This window comes from Phalangium opilio, unplaced genomic scaffold (assembly GCF_054372755.1).
Source record: "Phalangium opilio isolate 3A_F unplaced genomic scaffold, DU_Popi_V2 ptg000088l_1, whole genome shotgun sequence".
NCBI classification, from domain to species: Eukaryota; Metazoa; Arthropoda; class Arachnida; order Opiliones; family Phalangiidae; genus Phalangium; species Phalangium opilio.
In genome coordinates this window covers 331798-350005 of record NW_028324193.1, presented here as the reverse complement: position 1 = coordinate 350005, position 18208 = coordinate 331798, and the positions used below count along the sequence as shown (strand labels likewise).

The following is an 18208-nucleotide window of genomic DNA, read 5'->3' as shown; positions in this document are numbered from 1 at the left end:
TTCGTGACTATTTAATTGCAACTATTTACAGGGTAGGCCTATTAGTTGAGCACATTTTTCTTACACATATGGTCCGTTGGTCTAGGGGTATGATACTCGCTTTGGGTGCGAGTGGTCCCGGGTTCAAATCCCGGACGGACCCAAGTTTTTGCAGAAGTAGTTTTGTGACTATTTAATTGCAACTAATTACAGGGTAGTCCTATGAGTTGAGCATATTTTACTTTCGCAGATTGTCCGTTGGTCTAGGGGTATGATACTCGCTTAGGGTGCGAGTGGTCCCGGGTTCAAATCCCGGAGGAACCCGAGTTTTTGCAGAAGTAATTTAGTGACTATTTAAATGCAACTAATTAATTTGTAGCCCTATGAATTGAGCATATTTCTACATGGTCCGTTGGTCTAGGGGTATGATACTCGCTTTGGGTGCGAGTGGTCCCGGGTTCAAATCCCAGACGGACCCAAGTTTTTGCAGAAGTAGTTTTGTGACTATTTAATTGCAACTAATTACAGGGTAGTCCTATGAGTTGAGCATATTTTACTTACGCAGATTGTCCGTTGGCCTAGGGGTATGAAACTCGCTTTGGCTGCCAGTGGTCCCGGGTTCAAATCCCGGACAGACCCGAGTTCTTTCAGAAGTAATTTAGCAACTATTTAAATGCAACTAACTACAGGGTAGACCTATGAGTTGGGCATATTTTACATGAACACACGGTCCGTTGGTCTAGGGGTATGAATCTCGCTTAGGGTGCGAGTGGTCCCGGGTTCAAATCCCGGACGGACCCGAGATTTTGCGGAAGTAGTTTTGGGACTATATAATTGCAACTAATTACAGGGTAGTCCTATGAGTTGAGCATATTTTACTTACGCATATTGTCCGTTGGTCTAGGAGTATGACACTCGCTTAGGTGCGAGTTGTCTCGGGTTCTAATCCCGGACGGACCCGAGTTTTTGAAGAAGTAATTTAGTGACTATTTAAATGCAACTAACTAATTTGTAGCCCTATGAATTGAGCATATTTCTATTCCATACATGGTGCGCTGGTCTAGGGGTATGATACTCCCTTTGTGTGCGAGTGTTCTAGGTTTCAAATCCCGGACGCACCCGAGTTTTTGCAGAAGTAGTTTCGTGACTATTTAATTGCAACTATTTACAGGGTAGGCCTATTAGTTGAGCACATTTTTCTTACACATATGGTCCGTTGGTCTAGGGGTATGATACTCGCTTTGGGTGCGAGTGGTCCCGGGTTCAAATCCCGGACGGACCCAAGTTTTTGCAGAAGTAGTTTTGTGACTATTTAATTGCAACTAATTACAGGGTAGTCCTATGAGTTGAGCATATTTTACTTCCGCAGATTGTCCGTTGGTCTAGGGGTATGATACTCGCTTTGGCTGCGAGTGGTCCCGGGTTCAAATCCCGGACAGACCCGAGTTCTTTCAGAAGTAATTTAGCAACTATTTAAATGCAACTAACTACAGGGTAGACCTATGAGTTGGGCATATTTTACTCGACCACACGGTCCGTTGGTCTAGGGGTATAATACTTACTTAGGGTGCGAGTGGTCTCGGGTTCAAATCCCGGACAGACCCGAGTTCTTTCAGAAGTAATTTAGCAACTATTTAAATGCAACTAACTACAGGGTAGACCTATGAGTTGGGCATATTTTACTCGAACACACGGTCCGTTGGTCTAGGGGTATGATACTCGCTTAGGGTGCGAGTGGTCCCGGGTTCAATTCCCGGAGGGACCCGAGTTTTTGCAGAAGTAATTTAGTGACTATTTAAATGCAACTAATTAATTTGTAGCCCTATGAATTGAGCATATTTCTACATGGTCCGTTGGTCTAGGGGTATGATACTCGCTTTGGGTGCGAGTGATCCCGGGTTCAAATCCCTGACGGACCCAAGTTTTTGCAGAAGTAGTTTTGTGACTATTTAATTGCAACTAATTACAGGGTAGTCCTATGAGTTGAGCACATTTTACTTACGCACATTGTCCGTTTGTCTAGGGGTATGATACTCGCTTTGGCTGCGAGTGGTCCCGGGTTCAAATCCCGGACAGACCCGAGTTCTTTCAGAAGTAATTTAGCAACTATTTAAATGCAACTAACTACAGGGTAGACCTATGAGTTGGGCATATTTTACACGAACACACGGTCCGTTGGTCTAGGGGTATGAATCTCGCTTAGGGTGCGAGTGGTCCCGGGTTCAAATCCCGGACGGACCCGAGATTTTGCGTAAGTAGTTTTGGGACTATGTAATTGCAACTAATTACAGGGTAGTCCTATGAGTTGAGCATATTTTACTTACTTACATTGTCCGTTGGTCTAGGAGTATGACACTCGCTTAGGTGCGAGTGGTCTCGGGTTCTAATCCCGGACGGACCCGAGTTTTTGAAGAAGTAATTTAGTGACTATTTAAATGCAACTAACTAATTTGTAGCCCTATGAATTGAGCATATTTCTATTCCATACATGGTGCGCTGGTCTAGGGGTATGATACTCCCTTTGTGTGCGAGTGTTCTAGGTTTCAAATCCCGGACGCACCCGAGTTTTTGCAGAAGTAGTTTCGTGACTATTTAATTGCAACTATTTACAGGGTAGGCCTATTAGTTGAGCACATTTTTCTTACACATATGGTCCGTTGGTCTAGGGGTATGATACTCGCTTTGGGTGCGAGTGGTCCCGGGTTCAAATCCCGGACGGACCCAAGTTTTTGCAGAAGTAGTTTTGTGACTATTTAATTGCAACTAATTACAGGGTAGTCCTATGAGTTGAGCATATTTTACTTTCGCAGATTGTCCGTTGGTCTAGGGGTATGATACTCGCTTAGGGTGCGAGTGGTCCCGGGTTCAAATCCCGGAGGAACCCGAGTTTTTGCAGAAGTAATTTAGTGACTATTTAAATGCAACTAATTAATTTGTAGCCCTATGAATTGAGCATATTTCTACATGGTCCGTTGGTCTAGGGGTATGATACTCGCTTTGGGTGCGAGTGGTCCCGGGTTCAAATCCCAGACGGACCCAAGTTTTTGCAGAAGTAGTTTTGTGACTATTTAATTGCAACTAATTACAGGGTAGTCCTATGAGTTGAGCATATTTTACTTACGCAGATTGTCCGTTGGCCTAGGGGTATGAAACTCGCTTTGGCTGCCAGTGGTCCCGGGTTCAAATCCCGGACAGACCCGAGTTCTTTCAGAAGTAATTTAGCAACTATTTAAATGCAACTAACTACAGGGTAGACCTATGAGTTGGGCATATTTTACATGAACACACGGTCCGTTGGTCTAGGGGTATGAATCTCGCTTAGGGTGCGAGTGGTCCCGGGTTCAAATCCCGGACGGACCCGAGATTTTGCGGAAGTAGTTTTGGGACTATATAATTGCAACTAATTACAGGGTAGTCCTATGAGTTGAGCATATTTTACTTACGCATATTGTCCGTTGGTCTAGGAGTATGACACTCGCTTAGGTGCGAGTTGTCTCGGGTTCTAATCCCGGACGGACCCGAGTTTTTGAAGAAGTAATTTAGTGACTATTTAAATGCAACTAACTAATTTGTAGCCCTATGAATTGAGCATATTTCTATTCCATACATGGTGCGCTGGTCTAGGGGTATGATACTCCCTTTGTGTGCGAGTGTTCTAGGTTTCAAATCCCGGACGCACCCGAGTTTTTGCAGAAGTAGTTTCGTGACTATTTAATTGCAACTATTTACAGGGTAGGCCTATTAGTTGAGCACATTTTTCTTACACATATGGTCCGTTGGTCTAGGGGTATGATACTCGCTTTGGGTGCGAGTGGTCCCGGGTTCAAATCCCGGACGGACCCAAGTTTTTGCAGAAGTAGTTTTGTGACTATTTAATTGCAACTAATTACAGGGTAGTCCTATGAGTTGAGCATATTTTACTTACGCAGATTGTCCGTTTTTCTTGGGGTATGAAACTCGCTTTGGCTGCGAGTGGTCCCGGGTTCAAATCCCGGACAGACCCGAATTCTTTCAGAAGTAATTTAGTAACTATTTAAATGCAACTAACTACAGGGTAGACCTATGAGTTGGGCATATTTTACTCGAACACACGGTCCGTTGGTCTAGGGGTATGATACTTACTTAGGGTGCGAGTGGTCCCGGGTTCAAATCCCGGACGGACCCGAGCTTTTGCAGAAGTAATTTAGTGACTATTTAAATGCAACTAATTAATTTGTAGCCCTATGAATTGAGCATATTTCTATTCCATACATGGTGCCCTGGTCTAGGGGTATGATACTCGCTTTGGGTGCGAGTGGTCCCGGGTTCAAATCCCAGACGGACCCAAGTTTTTGCAGAAGTAGTTTTGTGACTATTTAATTGCAACTAATTACAGGGTAGTCCTATGAGTTGAGCATATTTTACTTACGCAGATTGTCCGTTGGCCTAGGGGTATGAAACTCGCTTTGGCTGCCAGTGGTCCCGGGTTCAAATCCCGGACAGACCCGAGTTCTTTCAGAAGTAATTTAGCAACTATTTAAATGCAACTAACTACAGGGTAGACCTATGAGTTGGGCATATTTTACATGAACACACGGTCCGTTGGTCTAGGGGTATGAATCTCGCTTAGGGTGCGAGTGGTCCCGGGTTCAAATCCCGGACGGACCCGAGATTTTGCGGAAGTAGTTTTGGGACTATATAATTGCAACTAATTACAGGGTAGTCCTATGAGTTGAGCATATTTTACTTACGCATATTGTCCGTTGGTCTAGGAGTATGACACTCGCTTAGGTGCGAGTTGTCTCGGGTTCTAATCCCGGACGGACCCGAGTTTTTGAAGAAGTAATTTAGTGACTATTTAAATGCAACTAACTAATTTGTAGCCCTATGAATTGAGCATATTTCTATTCCATACATGGTGCGCTGGTCTAGGGGTATGATACTCCCTTTGTGTGCGAGTGTTCTAGGTTTCAAATCCCGGACGCACCCGAGTTTTTGCAGAAGTAGTTTCGTGACTATTTAATTGCAACTATTTACAGGGTAGGCCTATTAGTTGAGCACATTTTTCTTACACATATGGTCCGTTGGTCTAGGGGTATGATACTCGCTTTGGGTGCGAGTGGTCCCGGGTTCAAATCCCGGACGGACCCAAGTTTTTGCAGAAGTAGTTTTGTGACTATTTAATTGCAACTAATTACAGGGTAGTCCTATGAGTTGAGCATATTTTACTTACGCAGATTGTCCGTTTTTCTTGGGGTATGAAACTCGCTTTGGCTGCGAGTGGTCCCGGGTTCAAATCCCGGACAGACCCGAATTCTTTCAGAAGTAATTTAGTAACTATTTAAATGCAACTAACTACAGGGTAGACCTATGAGTTGGGCATATTTTACTCGAACACACGGTCCGTTGGTCTAGGGGTATGATACTTACTTAGGGTGCGAGTGGTCCCGGGTTCAAATCCCGGACGGACCCGAGCTTTTGCAGAAGTAATTTAGTGACTATTTAAATGCAACTAATTAATTTGTAGCCCTATGAATTGAGCATATTTCTATTCCATACATGGTGCCCTGGTCTAGGGGTATGATACTCGCTTTGGGTGCGAGTGTTCTAGGTTTCAAATCCCGGACGTACCCGAGTTTTTGCAAAAGTAGTTTTGTGACTATTTAATTGCAACTAATTACAGGGTAGTCCTATGAGTTGAGCATATTTTACTTACGCAGATTGTCCGTTGGTCTAGGGGTATGATACTCGCTTTGGCTGCGAGTGGTCCCGGGTTCAAATCCCGTACAGACCCGAGTTCTTTCAGAAGTAATTTAGCAACTATTTAAATGCAACTAACTACAGGGTAGACCTATGAGTTGGGCATATTTTACATGAACACACGGTCCGTTGGTCTAGGGGTATGAATCTCGCTTTGGGTGCGAGTGGTCCCGGGTTCAAATCCCAGACGGACCCAAGTTTTTGCAGAAGTAGTTTTGTGACTGTTTAATTGCAACTAATTACAGGGTAGTCCTATGAGTTGAGCATATTTTACTTACGCAGATTGTCCGTTGGTCTAGGGGTATGAAACTCGCTTTGGCTGCGAGTGGTCTTGGGTTCAAATCCCGGACAGACCCGAGTTCTTCCAGAAGTAATTTAGCAACTATTTAAATGCAACTAACTACAGGGTAGACCTATGAGTTGGGCATATTTTACATGAACACACGGTCCGTTGGTCTAGGGGTATGAATCTCGCTTTGGGTGCGAGTGGTCCCGGGTTCAAATCCCAGACGGACCCAAGTTTTTGCAGAAGTAGTTTTGTGACTATTTAATTGCAACTAATTACAGGGTAGTCCTATGAGTTGAGCATATTTTACTTACGCAGATTGTCCGTTGGTCTAGGGGTATGAAACTCGCTTTGGCTGCGAGTGGTCCCGGGTTCAAATCCCGGACAGACCCGAGTTCTTCCAGAAGTAATTTAGTAACTATTTAAATTCAACTAACTACAGGGTAGACCTATGAGTTGGGCATATTTTACTCGAACACACGGTCCGTTGGTCTAGGGGTATGATACTCGCTTAGGGTGCGAGTGGTCCCGGGTTCAAATCCCGGAGGGACCCGAGTTTTTGCAGAAGTAATTTAGTGACTATTTAAATGCAACTAATTAATTTGTAGCCCTATGAATTGAGCATATTTCTACATGGTCTGTTGGTCTAGGGGTATGATACTCGCTTTGGGTGCGAGTGGTCCCGGGTTCAAATCCCAGACGGACCCAAGTTTTTGCAGAAGTAGTTTTGTGACTATTTAATTGCAACTAATTACAGGGTAGTCGTATGAGTTGAGCATATTTTACTTACGCAGATTGTCCGTTTTTCTTGGGGTATGAAACTCGCTTTGGCTGCGAGTGGTCCCGGGTTCAAATCCCGGACAGACCCGAGTTCTTTCAGAAGTAATTTAGCAACTATTTAAATGCAACTAACTACAGGGTAGACCTATGAGTTGGGCATATTTTACTCGAACACACGGTCCGTTGGTCTAGGGGTATGATACTCGCTTAGGGTGCGAGTGTTCTAGGTTTCAAATCCCGGACGCACCCGAGTTTTTGCAGAAGTAGTTTCGTGACTATTTAATTGCAACTATTTACAGGGTAGGCCTATTAGTTGAGCACATTTTTCTTACACATATGGTCCGTTGGTCTAGGGGTATGATACTCGCTTTGGGTGCGAGTGGTCCCGGGTTCAAATCCCGGACGGACCCAAGTTTTTGCAGAAGTAGTTTTGTGACTATTTAATTGCAACTAATTACAGGGTAGTCCTATGAGTTGAGCATATTTTACTTACGCAGATTGTCCGTTTTTCTTGGGGTATGAAACTCGCTTTGGCTGCGAGTGGTCCCGGGTTCAAATCCCGGACAGACCCGAATTCTTTCAGAAGTAATTTAGTAACTATTTAAATGCAACTAACTACAGGGTAGACCTATGAGTTGGGCATATTTTACTCGAACACACGGTCCGTTGGTCTAGGGGTATGATACTTACTTAGGGTGCGAGTGGTCCCGGGTTCAAATCCCGGACGGACCCGAGCTTTTGCAGAAGTAATTTAGTGACTATTTAAATGCAACTAATTAATTTGTAGCCCTATGAATTGAGCATATTTCTATTCCATACATGGTGCCCTGGTCTAGGGGTATGATACTCGCTTTGGGTGCGAGTGTTCTAGGTTTCAAATCCCGGACGTACCCGAGTTTTTGCAAAAGTAGTTTTGTGACTATTTAATTGCAACTAATTACAGGGTAGTCCTATGAGTTGAGCATATTTTACTTACGCAGATTGTCCGTTGGTCTAGGGGTATGATACTCGCTTTGGCTGCGAGTGGTCCCGGGTTCAAATCCCGTACAGACCCGAGTTCTTTCAGAAGTAATTTAGCAACTATTTAAATGCAACTAACTACAGGGTAGACCTATGAGTTGGGCATATTTTACATGAACACACGGTCCGTTGGTCTAGGGGTATGAATCTCGCTTTGGGTGCGAGTGGTCCCGGGTTCAAATCCCAGACGGACCCAAGTTTTTGCAGAAGTAGTTTTGTGACTGTTTAATTGCAACTAATTACAGGGTAGTCCTATGAGTTGAGCATATTTTACTTACGCAGATTGTCCGTTGGTCTAGGGGTATGAAACTCGCTTTGGCTGCGAGTGGTCTTGGGTTCAAATCCCGGACAGACCCGAGTTCTTCCAGAAGTAATTTAGCAACTATTTAAATGCAACTAACTACAGGGTAGACCTATGAGTTGGGCATATTTTACATGAACACACGGTCCGTTGGTCTAGGGGTATGAATCTCGCTTTGGGTGCGAGTGGTCCCGGGTTCAAATCCCAGACGGACCCAAGTTTTTGCAGAAGTAGTTTTGTGACTATTTAATTGCAACTAATTACAGGGTAGTCCTATGAGTTGAGCATATTTTACTTACGCAGATTGTCCGTTGGTCTAGGGGTATGAAACTCGCTTTGGCTGCGAGTGGTCCCGGGTTCAAATCCCGGACAGACCCGAGTTCTTCCAGAAGTAATTTAGTAACTATTTAAATTCAACTAACTACAGGGTAGACCTATGAGTTGGGCATATTTTACTCGAACACACGGTCCGTTGGTCTAGGGGTATGATACTCGCTTAGGGTGCGAGTGGTCCCGGGTTCAAATCCCGGAGGGACCCGAGTTTTTGCAGAAGTAATTTAGTGACTATTTAAATGCAACTAATTAATTTGTAGCCCTATGAATTGAGCATATTTCTACATGGTCCGTTGGTCTAGGGGTATGATACTCGCTTTGGGTGCGAGTGGTCCCGGGTTCAAATCCCAGACGGACCCAAGTTTTTGCAGAAGTAGTTTTGTGACTATTTAATTGCAACTAATTACAGGGTAGTCGTATGAGTTGAGCATATTTTACTTACGCAGATTGTCCGTTTTTCTTGGGGTATGAAACTCGCTTTGGCTGCGAGTGGTCCCGGGTTCAAATCCCGGACAGACCCGAGTTCTTTCAGAAGTAATTTAGCAACTATTTAAATGCAACTAACTACAGGGTAGACCTATGAGTTGGGCATATTTTACTCGAACACACGGTCCGTTGGTCTAGGGGTATGATACTCGCTTAGGGTGCGAGTGGTCCCGGGTTCAATTCCCGGAGGGACCCGAGTTTTTGCAGAAGTAATTTAGTGACTATTTAAATGCAACTAATTAATTTGTAGCCCTATGAATTGAGCATATTTCTACATGGTCCGTTGGTCTAGGGGTATGATACTCGCTTTGGGTGCGAGTGGTCCCGGGTTCAAATCCCAGACGGACCCAAGTTTTTGCAGAAGTAGTTTTGTGACTATTTAATTGCAACTAATTACAGGGTAGTCCTATGAGTTGAGCACATTTTACTTACGCACATTGTCCGTTTGTCTAGGGGTATGATACTCGCTTTGGCTGCGAGTGGTCCCGGGTTCAAATCCCGGACAGACCCGAGTTCTTTCAGAAGTAATTTAGCAACTATTTAAATGCAACTAACTACAGGGTAGACCTATGAGTTGGGCATATTTTACACGAACACACGGTCCGTTGGTCTAGGGGTATGAATCTCGCTTAGGGTGCGAGTGGTCCCGGGTTCAAATCCCGGACGGACCCGAGATTTTGCGTAAGTAGTTTTGGGACTATGTAATTGCAACTAATTACAGGGTAGTCCTATGAGTTGAGCATATTTTACTTACTTACATTGTCCGTTGGTCTAGGAGTATGACACTCGCTTAGGTGCGAGTGGTCTCGGGTTCTAATCCCGGACGGACCCGAGTTTTTGAAGAAGTAATTTAGTGACTATTTAAATGCAACTAACTAATTTGTAGCCCTATGAATTGAGCATATTTCTATTCCATACATGGTGCGCTGGTCTAGGGGTATGATACTCCCTTTGTGTGCGAGTGTTCTAGGTTTCAAATCCCGGACGCACCCGAGTTTTTGCAGAAGTAGTTTCGTGACTATTTAATTGCAACTATTTACAGGGTAGGCCTATTAGTTGAGCACATTTTTCTTACACATATGGTCCGTTGGTCTAGGGGTATGATACTCGCTTTGGGTGCGAGTGGTCCCGGGTTCAAATCCCAGACGGACCCCTGTTTTTGCAGAAGTAGTTTTGTGACTATTTAATTGCAACTAATTACAGGGAAGTCCTATGAGTTGAGCATATTTTACTTTCGCAGATTGTCCGTTGGTCTAGGGGTATGATACTCGCTTAGGGTGCGAGTGGTCCCGGGTTCAAATCCCGGAGGGACCCGAGTTTTTGCAGAAGTAATTTAGTGACTATTTAAATGCAACTAATTAATTTGTAGCCCTATGAATTGAGCATATTTCTACATGGTCCGTTGGTCTCGGGGTATGATACTCGCTTTGGGTGCGAGTGGTCCCGGGTTCAAATTCCAGACGGACCCAAGTTTTTGCAGAAGTAGTTTTGTGACTATTTAATTGCAACTAATTACAGGGTAGTCCTATGAGTTGAGCATATTTTACTTACGCAGATTGTCCGTTGGCCTAGGGGTATGAAACTCGCTTTGGCTGCCAGTGGTCCCGGGTTCAAATCCCGGACAGACCCGAGTTCTTTCAGAAGTAATTTAGCAACTATTTAAATGCAACTAACTACAGGGTAGACCTATGAGTTGGGCATGTTTTACATGAACACACGGTCCGTTGGTCTAGGGGTATGAATCTCGCTTAGGGTGCGAGTGGTCCCGGGTTCAAATCCCGGACGGACCCGAGCTTTTGCAGAAGTAATTTAGTGACTATTTAAATGCAACTAATTAATTTGTAGCCCTATGAATTGAGCATATTTCTATTCCATACATGGTGCCCTGGTCTAGGGGTATGATACTCGCTTTGGGTGCGAATGTTCTAGGTTTCAAATCCCGGACGTACCCGAGTTTTTGCAAAAGTAGTTTTGTGACTATTTAATTGCAACTAATTACAGGGTAGTCCTATGAGTAGAGCATATTTTACTTACGCAGATTGTCCGTTGGTCTAGGGGTATGATACTCGCTTTGGCTGCGAGTGGTCCCGGGTTCAAATCCCGTACAGACCCGAGTTCTTTCAGAAGTAATTTAGCAACTATTTAAATGCAACTAACTACAGGGTAGACCTATAAGTTGGGCATATTTTACATGAACACACGGTCCGTTGGTCTAGGGGTATGAATCTCGCTTTGGGTGCGAGTGGTCCCGGGTTTAAATCCCAGACGGACCCAAGTTTTTGCAGAAGAAGTTTTGTGACTATTTAATTGCAACTAATTACAGGGTAGTCCTATGAGTTGAGCATATTTTACTTACGCAGATTGTCCGTTGGTCTAGGGGTATGAAACTCGCTTTGGCTGCGAGTGGTCTTGGGTTCAAATCCCGCACAGACCCGAGTTCTTCCAGAAGTAATTTAGTAACTATTTAAATTCAACTAACTACAGGGTAGACCTATGAGTTGGGCATATTTTACTCGAACACACGGTCCGTTGGTCTAGGGGTATGATACTCCCTTAGGGTGCGAGTGGTCCCGGGTTCAAATCCCGGACGGACCCGAGCTTTTGCAGAAGTAGTTTTGGGACTGTATAATTTGAACTAATTACAGGTTAGTCCTATGAGTTGAGCACATTTTACTTACGCACATTGTCCGTTTGTCTAGGGGTATGATACTCGCTTTGGCTGCGAGTGGTCCCGGGATCAAATCCCGGACAGACCCGAGTTCTTTCAGAAGTAATTTAGCAACTATTTAAATGCAACTAACTACAGGGTAGACCTAGGAGTTGGGCATATTTTACTCGAACACACGGTCCGTTGGTCTAGGGGTATGATACTTACTTAGGGTGCGAGTGGTCCCGGGTTCAAATCCCGGACTGACCCGAGCTTTTGCAGAAGTAATTTAGTGACTATTTAAATGCAACTAATTAATTTGTAGCCCTATGAATTGAGCATATTTCTATTCCATACATGGTGCCCTGGTCTAGGGGTATGATACTCGCTTTGGGTGCGAGTGTTCTAGGTTTCAAATCCCGGACGTACCCGAGTTTTTGCAAAAGTAGTTTTGTGACTATTTAATTGCAACTAATTACAGGGTAGTCCTATGAGTTGAGCATATTTTACTTACGCAGATTGTCCGTTGGTCTAGGGGTATGATACTCGCTTTGGCTGCGAGTGGTCCCGGGTTCATATCCTGGACAGACCCGAGTTCTTTCAGCTGTAATTTAGAAATTATTTAAATGCAACTAACTACAGGGTAGTCCTATGAGTTGAGCACATTTTACTTACGCACATTATCCGTTTGTCTAGGGGTATGATACTCGCTTTGGCTGCGAGTGGTCCCGGGTTTAAATCCCGGACAGACCCGAGTTCTTTCAGAAGTAATTTAGCAACTATTTAAATGCAACTAACTACAGGGTAGACCTATGAGTTGGGCATATTTTACATGAACACACGGTCCGTTGGTCTGGGGGTATGAATCTCGCTTAGGGTGCGAGTGGTCCCGGGTTCAAATCCCGGACGGACCCGAGATTTTGCGGAAGTAGTTTTGGTACTATATAATTGCAACTAATTACAGGGTAGTCCTATGAGTTGAGCATATTTTACTTACGCACATTGTCCGTTGGTCTAGGAGTATGACACTCGCTTAGGTGCGAGTGGTCTCGGGTTCTAATCCCGGACGGACCCGAGTTTTTGAAGAAGTAATTTAGTGACTATTTAAATGCAACTAACTAATTTGTAGCCCTATGAATTGAGCATATTTCTATTCCATACATGGTGCGCTGGTCTAGGGGTATGATACTCCCTTTGTGTGCGAGTGTTCTAGGTTTCAAATCCCGGACGCACCCGAGTTTTTGCAGAAGTAGTTTCGTGACTATTTAATTGCAACTATTTACAGGGTAGGCCTATTAGTTGAGCACATTTTTCTTACACATATGGTCCGTTGGTCTAGGGGTATGATACTCGCTTTGGGTGCGAGTGGTCCCGGGTTCAAATCCCGGACGGACCCAAGTTTTTGCAGAAGTAGTTTTGTGACTATTTAATTGCAACTAATTACAGGGTAGTCCTATGAGTTGAGCATATTTTACTTTCGCAGATTGTCCGTTGGTCTAGGGGTATGATACTCGCTTTGGCGCGAGTGGTCTCGGGTTCAAATCCCGGACAGACCCGAGTTCTTTCAGAAGTAATTAAGCAACTATTTAAATGCAACTAACTACAGGGTAGACCTATGAGTTGGGCATATTTTACTCGAACACACGGTCCGTTGGTCTAGGGGTATGATACTCGCTTAGGGTGCGAGTCGTCCCGGGTTCAAATCCCGGAGGGACCCGAGTTTTTGCAGAAGTAATTTAGTGACTATTTAAATGCAACTAATTAATTTGTAGCCCTATGAATTGAGCATATTTCTACATGGTCCGTTGGTCTAAGGGTATGAGGGCTTTGGGTGCGAGTGGTCCCGGGTACAAATCCCAGACGGACCCAAGTTTTTGCAGAAGTAGTTTTGTGACTATTTAATTGCAACTAATTACAGGGTAGTCCTATGAGTTGAGCATATTTTACTTACGCAGATTGTCCGTTGGTCTAGGGGTATGATACTCGCTTTGACTGCGAGTGGTCCCGGGTTCAAATCCCGGACAGACCCGAGTTCTTTCAGAAGTAATTTAGTAACTATTTAAATTCAACTAACTACAGGGTAGGCCTATGAGTTGGGCATATTTTTCTTGAACACATGGTCCGTTGGTCTAGGGGGATGATACTCGCTTAGGGTGCGAGTGGTCCCGGGTTCAAATCCCGGAGGGACCCGAGTTTTTGCAGAAGTAATTTAGTGACTATTTAAATGCAACTAATTAATTTGTAGCCCTATGAATTGAGCATATTTCTGCATGGTCCGTTGGTCTAGGGGTATGATACTCGCTTTGGGTGCGAGTGGTCCCGGGTTCAAATCCCAGACGGACCCAAGTTTTTGCAGAAGTAGTTTTGTGACTATTTAATTGCAACTAATTACAGGGTAGTCCTATGAGTTGAGCATATTTTACTTACGCAGATTGTCCGTTGGTCTAGGGGTATGAAACTCGCTTTGGCTGCGAGTGGTCCCGGGTTCAAATCCCGGACAGACCCGAGTTCTTCCAGAAGTAATTTAGTAACTATTTAAATTCAACTAACTACAGGGTAGACCTATGAGATGGGCATATTTTACTCGAACACACGGTCCGTTGGTCTAGGGGTACGATACTCGCTTAGGGTGCGAGTGGTCCCGGGTTCAAATCCCGGACGGACCCGAGCTTTTGCAGAAGTAGTTTTGGGACTGTATAATTTGAACTAATTACAGGTTAGTCCTATGAGTTGAGCATATTTTACTTACGCACATTGTCCGTTGGTCTAGGGGTATGATACTCGCTTTGACTGCGAGTTGTCCCGGGTTCAAATCCCGGACAGACCCGAGTTCTTTCAGAAGTAATTTAGTAACTATTTAAATTCAACTAACTACAGGGTAGACCTATGAGTTGGGCATATTTTTCTTGAACACACGGTCCGTTGGTCTAGGGGTATGATACTCGCTTAGGGTGCGAGTGTTCTAGGTTTCAAATCCCGGACGTACCCGAGTTTTTGCAGAAGTAGTTTTGTGACTATTTAATCCTATGAAAAACATTAACATGTACAAAAATGGGCCAAGCCTCGCTTCGTGCCCGCTCCGCCGTAAAACGTTCTGAGATCCCATGTAGAGCCAAGTCTGCCTTTTGTTCTCATTCAATCGCCAATTGAACAATTATGTTATAAATTAAGTCCTTTTCCTAATTAATAACCAATATTCTTTGACTCTATCATTATTATACATCTTTGTTCGTATCAAAAATATCGTGACTTGGCAATCGCAGGTAAGTAATATTAAAAGGAAGTCACTAAATCGTTGCCGATTTTAAAATAATCGAAGGGATGTTCACTAAATCGTTTATGGTATAGGGGATATGTACAAGTTTATAAGATGAGTCATGCTCAACCCTATGTACAAATTATATGGTGAGTTATGCATAACCCTATTTACATGTTTATTAGGTGAGTTATACATAACCTTATGTACACATTTATAAGGTAATTACCTGCGCTTGCCAAGTCACGATATTTTTGATACGAACAAAGATGTATAATAATGATAGAGTCAAAGAATATTGGTTATTAATTAGGAAAAGGACTTAATTTATAACATAATTGTTCAATTGGCGATTGAATGAGAACAAAAGGCAGACTTGGCTCTACATGGGATCTCAGAACGTTTTACGGCGGAGCGGGCACGAAGCGAGGCTTGGCCCATTTTTGTACATGTTAATGTTTTTCATAGGATCTCACTTCTTTTTGTAGACCCTCTCGTTATACTTCGGTAGTTATATTAAAAGAAGACCCTCTCATGGTACTTCGTTTACCAATATAATCGCTAACGTTTCTCCATATTTACGCTGAATTACCCCTTTCGACCCGCAGAGAATATGCAATAAAGGTTGTATACGCGATATCCTAATATAAGAATGTAGCATCAGTTACGACACATTTCTTTTAAATTACTACACCTATTAGCTTTAATATATATTTAACTTTCGGTTAACTTTGGCCCATTACGTCCTTTCATCAAGAACACACACTATTACTGTTAAAAAGACGGCAGCGCCATCTAGTTTTAAAATAAAGAACTAAAGAACAATTTTATAAAAATTTCGGGATGTTTTAATTTTTCTGTGCTTTATAAAATAAATGAAAACTAAATCCTGAATTTTAAGTTTCTATCTACCCTAGAAGTACCTTAGAATTTTGATGATCGGTGAGTGAGTGAGTGAGTGACAAAATAAGGGAAATTTCACCTGCGATATTTCGAAAAGTATATTGGGTAGGATCTTGAAATTTGGAAACTATAGCTAGAATTGACAGTCCTCGCGGCAAGCAAAATTTCAGACTTTTACCTATACCCATAGCGAAGTTACAGTGGGCTTAAAAGAGCCACGAGTTGCTTCGAGAAAAGGATGTCAGTGCTCGACTTGGCTGGGAGCACTGCCGTGCTCCCAGATTGCAACTAACTACAGGGTAGTCCTATGAGATGGGCATATTTTACTCGAACACACGGTCCGTTGGTCTAGGGGGATGATACTCGCTTAGGGTGCGAGTGGTCCAGGGTTCAAATCCCGGAGGGACCCGAGTTTTTGCAGAAGTAATTTAGTGACTATTTAAATGCAACTAATTAATTTGTAGCCCTATGAATTGAGCATATTTCTACATGGTCCGTTGGTCTAGGGGTATGATACTCGCTTTGGGTGCGAGTGGTCCCGGCTTCAAATCCCAGACGGACCCAAGTTTTTGCAGAAGTAGTTTTGTGACTATTTAATTGCAACTAATTACAGGGTAGTCGTATGAGTTGAGCATATTTTACTTACGCAGATTGTCCGTTTTTCTTGGGGTATGAAACTCGCTTTGGCTGCGAGTGGTCCCGGGTTCAAATCCCGGACAGACCCGAATTCTTTCAGAAGTAATTTAGTAACTATTTAAATTCAACTAACTACAGGGTAGACCTATGAGTTGGGCATATTTTACTCGAACACACGGTCCGTTGGTCTAGGGGTATGATACTCGCTTAGGGTGCGAGTGTTCTAGGTTTCAAATCCCGGACGTACCCGAGTTTTTGCAGAAGTAGTTTTGTGACTATTTAATTGCAACTAACTACAGGGTAGTCCTATGAGATGGGCATATTTTACTCGAACACACGGTCCGTTGGTCTAGGGGTATGATACTCGCTTTGACTGCGAGTGGTCCCGGGTTCAAATCCCGGACGGACCCGAGCTTTTGCAGAAGTAATTTAGTGACTATTTAAATGCAACTAATTAATTTGTAGCCCTATGAATTGAGCATATTTCTACATGGTCCGTTGGTCTAGGGGTATGATACTCGCTTTGGGTGCGAGTGGTCCCGGCTTCAAATCCCAGACGGACCCAAGTTTTTGCAGAAGTAGTTTTGTGACTATTTAATTGCAACTAATTACAGGGTAGTCGTATGAGTTGAGCATATTTTACTTACGCAGATTGTCCGTTTTTCTTGGGGTATGAAACTCGCTTTGGCTGCGAGTGGTCCCGGGTTCAAATCCCGGACAGACCCGAATTCTTTCAGAAGTAATTTAGTAACTATTTAAATTCAACTAACTACAGGGTAGACCTATGAGTTGGGCATATTTTACTCGAACACACGGTCCGTTGGTCTAGGGGTATGATACTCGCTTAGGGTGCGAGTGTTCTAGGTTTCAAATCCCGGACGTACCCGAGTTTTTGCAGAAGTAGTTTTGTGACTATTTAATTGCAACTAACTACAGGGTAGTCCTATGAGATGGGCATATTTTACTCGAACACACGGTCCGTTGGTCTAGGGGTATGATACTCGCTTTGACTGCGAGTGGTCCCGGGTTCAAATCCCGGACGGACCCGAGCTTTTGCAGAAGTAGTTTTGGGACTGTATAATTTGAACTAATTACAGGTTAGTCCTATGAGTTGAGCATATTTTACTTACGCACATTGTCCGTTGGTCTAGGGGTATGATACTCGCTTTGACTGCGAGAGGTCCCGGGTTCAAATCCCGGACAGACCCGAGTTCTTTCAGAAGTAATTTAGTAACTATTTAAATTCAACTAACTACAGGGTAGGCCTATGAGTTGGGCATATTTTTCTTGAACACATGGTCCGTTGGTCTAGGGGGATGATACTCGCTTAGGGTGCGAGTGGTCCCGGGTTCAAATCCCGGAGGGACCCGAGTTTTTGCAGAAGTAATTTAGTGACTACTTAAATGCAACTAATTAATTTGTAGCCCTATGAATTGAGCATATTTCTGCATGGTCCGTTGGTCTAGGGGTATGATACTCGCTTTGGGTGCGAGTGGTCCCGGCTTCAAATCACAGACGGACCCAAGTTTTTGCAGAAGTAGTTTTGTGACTATTTAATTGCAACTAATTACAGGGTAGTCGTATGAGTTGAGCATATTTTACTTACGCAGATCGTCCGTTTTTCTGGGGGTATGAAACTCGCTTTGAATGCGAGTGGTCCCGGGTTCAAATCCCGGACAGACCCGAATTCTTTCAGAAGTAATTTAGTAACTATTTAAATTCAACTAACTACAGGGTAGACCTTGAGTTGGGCATATTTTACTCGAACACACGGTCCGTTGGTCTAGGGGTATGATACTCGCTTAGGGTGCGAGTGTTCTAGGTTTCAAATCCCGGACGTAC

The 18208-nt window shown here is 43.6% G+C and overlaps 27 non-coding genes across 27 annotated transcripts; all 27 read left to right on the top strand.

The window, feature by feature from the left end:
• The first annotated feature begins 70 nt into the window (after nucleotides 1-70).
• Nucleotides 71-142, top strand: TRNAP-UGG (transfer RNA proline (anticodon UGG)). Its single transcript has one exon. It is a non-coding gene; the product is annotated as a tRNA-Pro (tRNA).
• Nucleotides 143-707: 565 nt separating this feature from the next.
• TRNAP-AGG (transfer RNA proline (anticodon AGG)) lies at nucleotides 708-779 on the top strand. The gene has a single exon. It is a non-coding gene; the product is annotated as a tRNA-Pro (tRNA).
• A 410-nt stretch (nucleotides 780-1189) lies between these two features.
• On the top strand, nucleotides 1190-1261 carry TRNAP-UGG (transfer RNA proline (anticodon UGG)). Its single transcript has one exon. It is a non-coding gene; the product is annotated as a tRNA-Pro (tRNA).
• A 411-nt stretch (nucleotides 1262-1672) lies between these two features.
• Nucleotides 1673-1744, top strand: TRNAP-AGG (transfer RNA proline (anticodon AGG)). The gene has a single exon. It is a non-coding gene; the product is annotated as a tRNA-Pro (tRNA).
• A 404-nt stretch (nucleotides 1745-2148) lies between these two features.
• Nucleotides 2149-2220, top strand: TRNAP-AGG (transfer RNA proline (anticodon AGG)). The gene has a single exon. It is a non-coding gene; the product is annotated as a tRNA-Pro (tRNA).
• A 410-nt stretch (nucleotides 2221-2630) lies between these two features.
• Nucleotides 2631-2702, top strand: TRNAP-UGG (transfer RNA proline (anticodon UGG)). The gene has a single exon. It is a non-coding gene; the product is annotated as a tRNA-Pro (tRNA).
• Nucleotides 2703-3267: 565 nt separating this feature from the next.
• TRNAP-AGG (transfer RNA proline (anticodon AGG)) lies at nucleotides 3268-3339 on the top strand. The gene has a single exon. It is a non-coding gene; the product is annotated as a tRNA-Pro (tRNA).
• Nucleotides 3340-3749: 410 nt separating this feature from the next.
• Nucleotides 3750-3821, top strand: TRNAP-UGG (transfer RNA proline (anticodon UGG)). The gene has a single exon. It is a non-coding gene; the product is annotated as a tRNA-Pro (tRNA).
• A 250-nt stretch (nucleotides 3822-4071) lies between these two features.
• Nucleotides 4072-4143, top strand: TRNAP-AGG (transfer RNA proline (anticodon AGG)). The gene has a single exon. It is a non-coding gene; the product is annotated as a tRNA-Pro (tRNA).
• Nucleotides 4144-4554: 411 nt separating this feature from the next.
• On the top strand, nucleotides 4555-4626 carry TRNAP-AGG (transfer RNA proline (anticodon AGG)). The gene has a single exon. It is a non-coding gene; the product is annotated as a tRNA-Pro (tRNA).
• A 410-nt stretch (nucleotides 4627-5036) lies between these two features.
• TRNAP-UGG (transfer RNA proline (anticodon UGG)) lies at nucleotides 5037-5108 on the top strand. The gene has a single exon. It is a non-coding gene; the product is annotated as a tRNA-Pro (tRNA).
• Nucleotides 5109-5358: 250 nt separating this feature from the next.
• TRNAP-AGG (transfer RNA proline (anticodon AGG)) lies at nucleotides 5359-5430 on the top strand. The gene has a single exon. It is a non-coding gene; the product is annotated as a tRNA-Pro (tRNA).
• A 1055-nt stretch (nucleotides 5431-6485) lies between these two features.
• On the top strand, nucleotides 6486-6557 carry TRNAP-AGG (transfer RNA proline (anticodon AGG)). Its single transcript has one exon. It is a non-coding gene; the product is annotated as a tRNA-Pro (tRNA).
• A 565-nt stretch (nucleotides 6558-7122) lies between these two features.
• Nucleotides 7123-7194, top strand: TRNAP-UGG (transfer RNA proline (anticodon UGG)). The gene has a single exon. It is a non-coding gene; the product is annotated as a tRNA-Pro (tRNA).
• A 250-nt stretch (nucleotides 7195-7444) lies between these two features.
• TRNAP-AGG (transfer RNA proline (anticodon AGG)) lies at nucleotides 7445-7516 on the top strand. The gene has a single exon. It is a non-coding gene; the product is annotated as a tRNA-Pro (tRNA).
• Nucleotides 7517-8571: 1055 nt separating this feature from the next.
• TRNAP-AGG (transfer RNA proline (anticodon AGG)) lies at nucleotides 8572-8643 on the top strand. The gene has a single exon. It is a non-coding gene; the product is annotated as a tRNA-Pro (tRNA).
• A 404-nt stretch (nucleotides 8644-9047) lies between these two features.
• Nucleotides 9048-9119, top strand: TRNAP-AGG (transfer RNA proline (anticodon AGG)). Its single transcript has one exon. It is a non-coding gene; the product is annotated as a tRNA-Pro (tRNA).
• Nucleotides 9120-9523: 404 nt separating this feature from the next.
• On the top strand, nucleotides 9524-9595 carry TRNAP-AGG (transfer RNA proline (anticodon AGG)). The gene has a single exon. It is a non-coding gene; the product is annotated as a tRNA-Pro (tRNA).
• A 1047-nt stretch (nucleotides 9596-10642) lies between these two features.
• TRNAP-AGG (transfer RNA proline (anticodon AGG)) lies at nucleotides 10643-10714 on the top strand. Its single transcript has one exon. It is a non-coding gene; the product is annotated as a tRNA-Pro (tRNA).
• A 733-nt stretch (nucleotides 10715-11447) lies between these two features.
• TRNAP-AGG (transfer RNA proline (anticodon AGG)) lies at nucleotides 11448-11519 on the top strand. The gene has a single exon. It is a non-coding gene; the product is annotated as a tRNA-Pro (tRNA).
• Nucleotides 11520-12895: 1376 nt separating this feature from the next.
• TRNAP-UGG (transfer RNA proline (anticodon UGG)) lies at nucleotides 12896-12967 on the top strand. Its single transcript has one exon. It is a non-coding gene; the product is annotated as a tRNA-Pro (tRNA).
• A 249-nt stretch (nucleotides 12968-13216) lies between these two features.
• TRNAP-AGG (transfer RNA proline (anticodon AGG)) lies at nucleotides 13217-13288 on the top strand. Its single transcript has one exon. It is a non-coding gene; the product is annotated as a tRNA-Pro (tRNA).
• Nucleotides 13289-13689: 401 nt separating this feature from the next.
• Nucleotides 13690-13761, top strand: TRNAP-AGG (transfer RNA proline (anticodon AGG)). The gene has a single exon. It is a non-coding gene; the product is annotated as a tRNA-Pro (tRNA).
• A 404-nt stretch (nucleotides 13762-14165) lies between these two features.
• On the top strand, nucleotides 14166-14237 carry TRNAP-AGG (transfer RNA proline (anticodon AGG)). Its single transcript has one exon. It is a non-coding gene; the product is annotated as a tRNA-Pro (tRNA).
• A 2467-nt stretch (nucleotides 14238-16704) lies between these two features.
• On the top strand, nucleotides 16705-16776 carry TRNAS-UGA (transfer RNA serine (anticodon UGA)). The gene has a single exon. It is a non-coding gene; the product is annotated as a tRNA-Ser (tRNA).
• A 565-nt stretch (nucleotides 16777-17341) lies between these two features.
• On the top strand, nucleotides 17342-17413 carry TRNAS-UGA (transfer RNA serine (anticodon UGA)). Its single transcript has one exon. It is a non-coding gene; the product is annotated as a tRNA-Ser (tRNA).
• A 250-nt stretch (nucleotides 17414-17663) lies between these two features.
• On the top strand, nucleotides 17664-17735 carry TRNAP-AGG (transfer RNA proline (anticodon AGG)). The gene has a single exon. It is a non-coding gene; the product is annotated as a tRNA-Pro (tRNA).
• The last annotated feature ends 473 nt before the right edge of the window (nucleotides 17736-18208 follow it).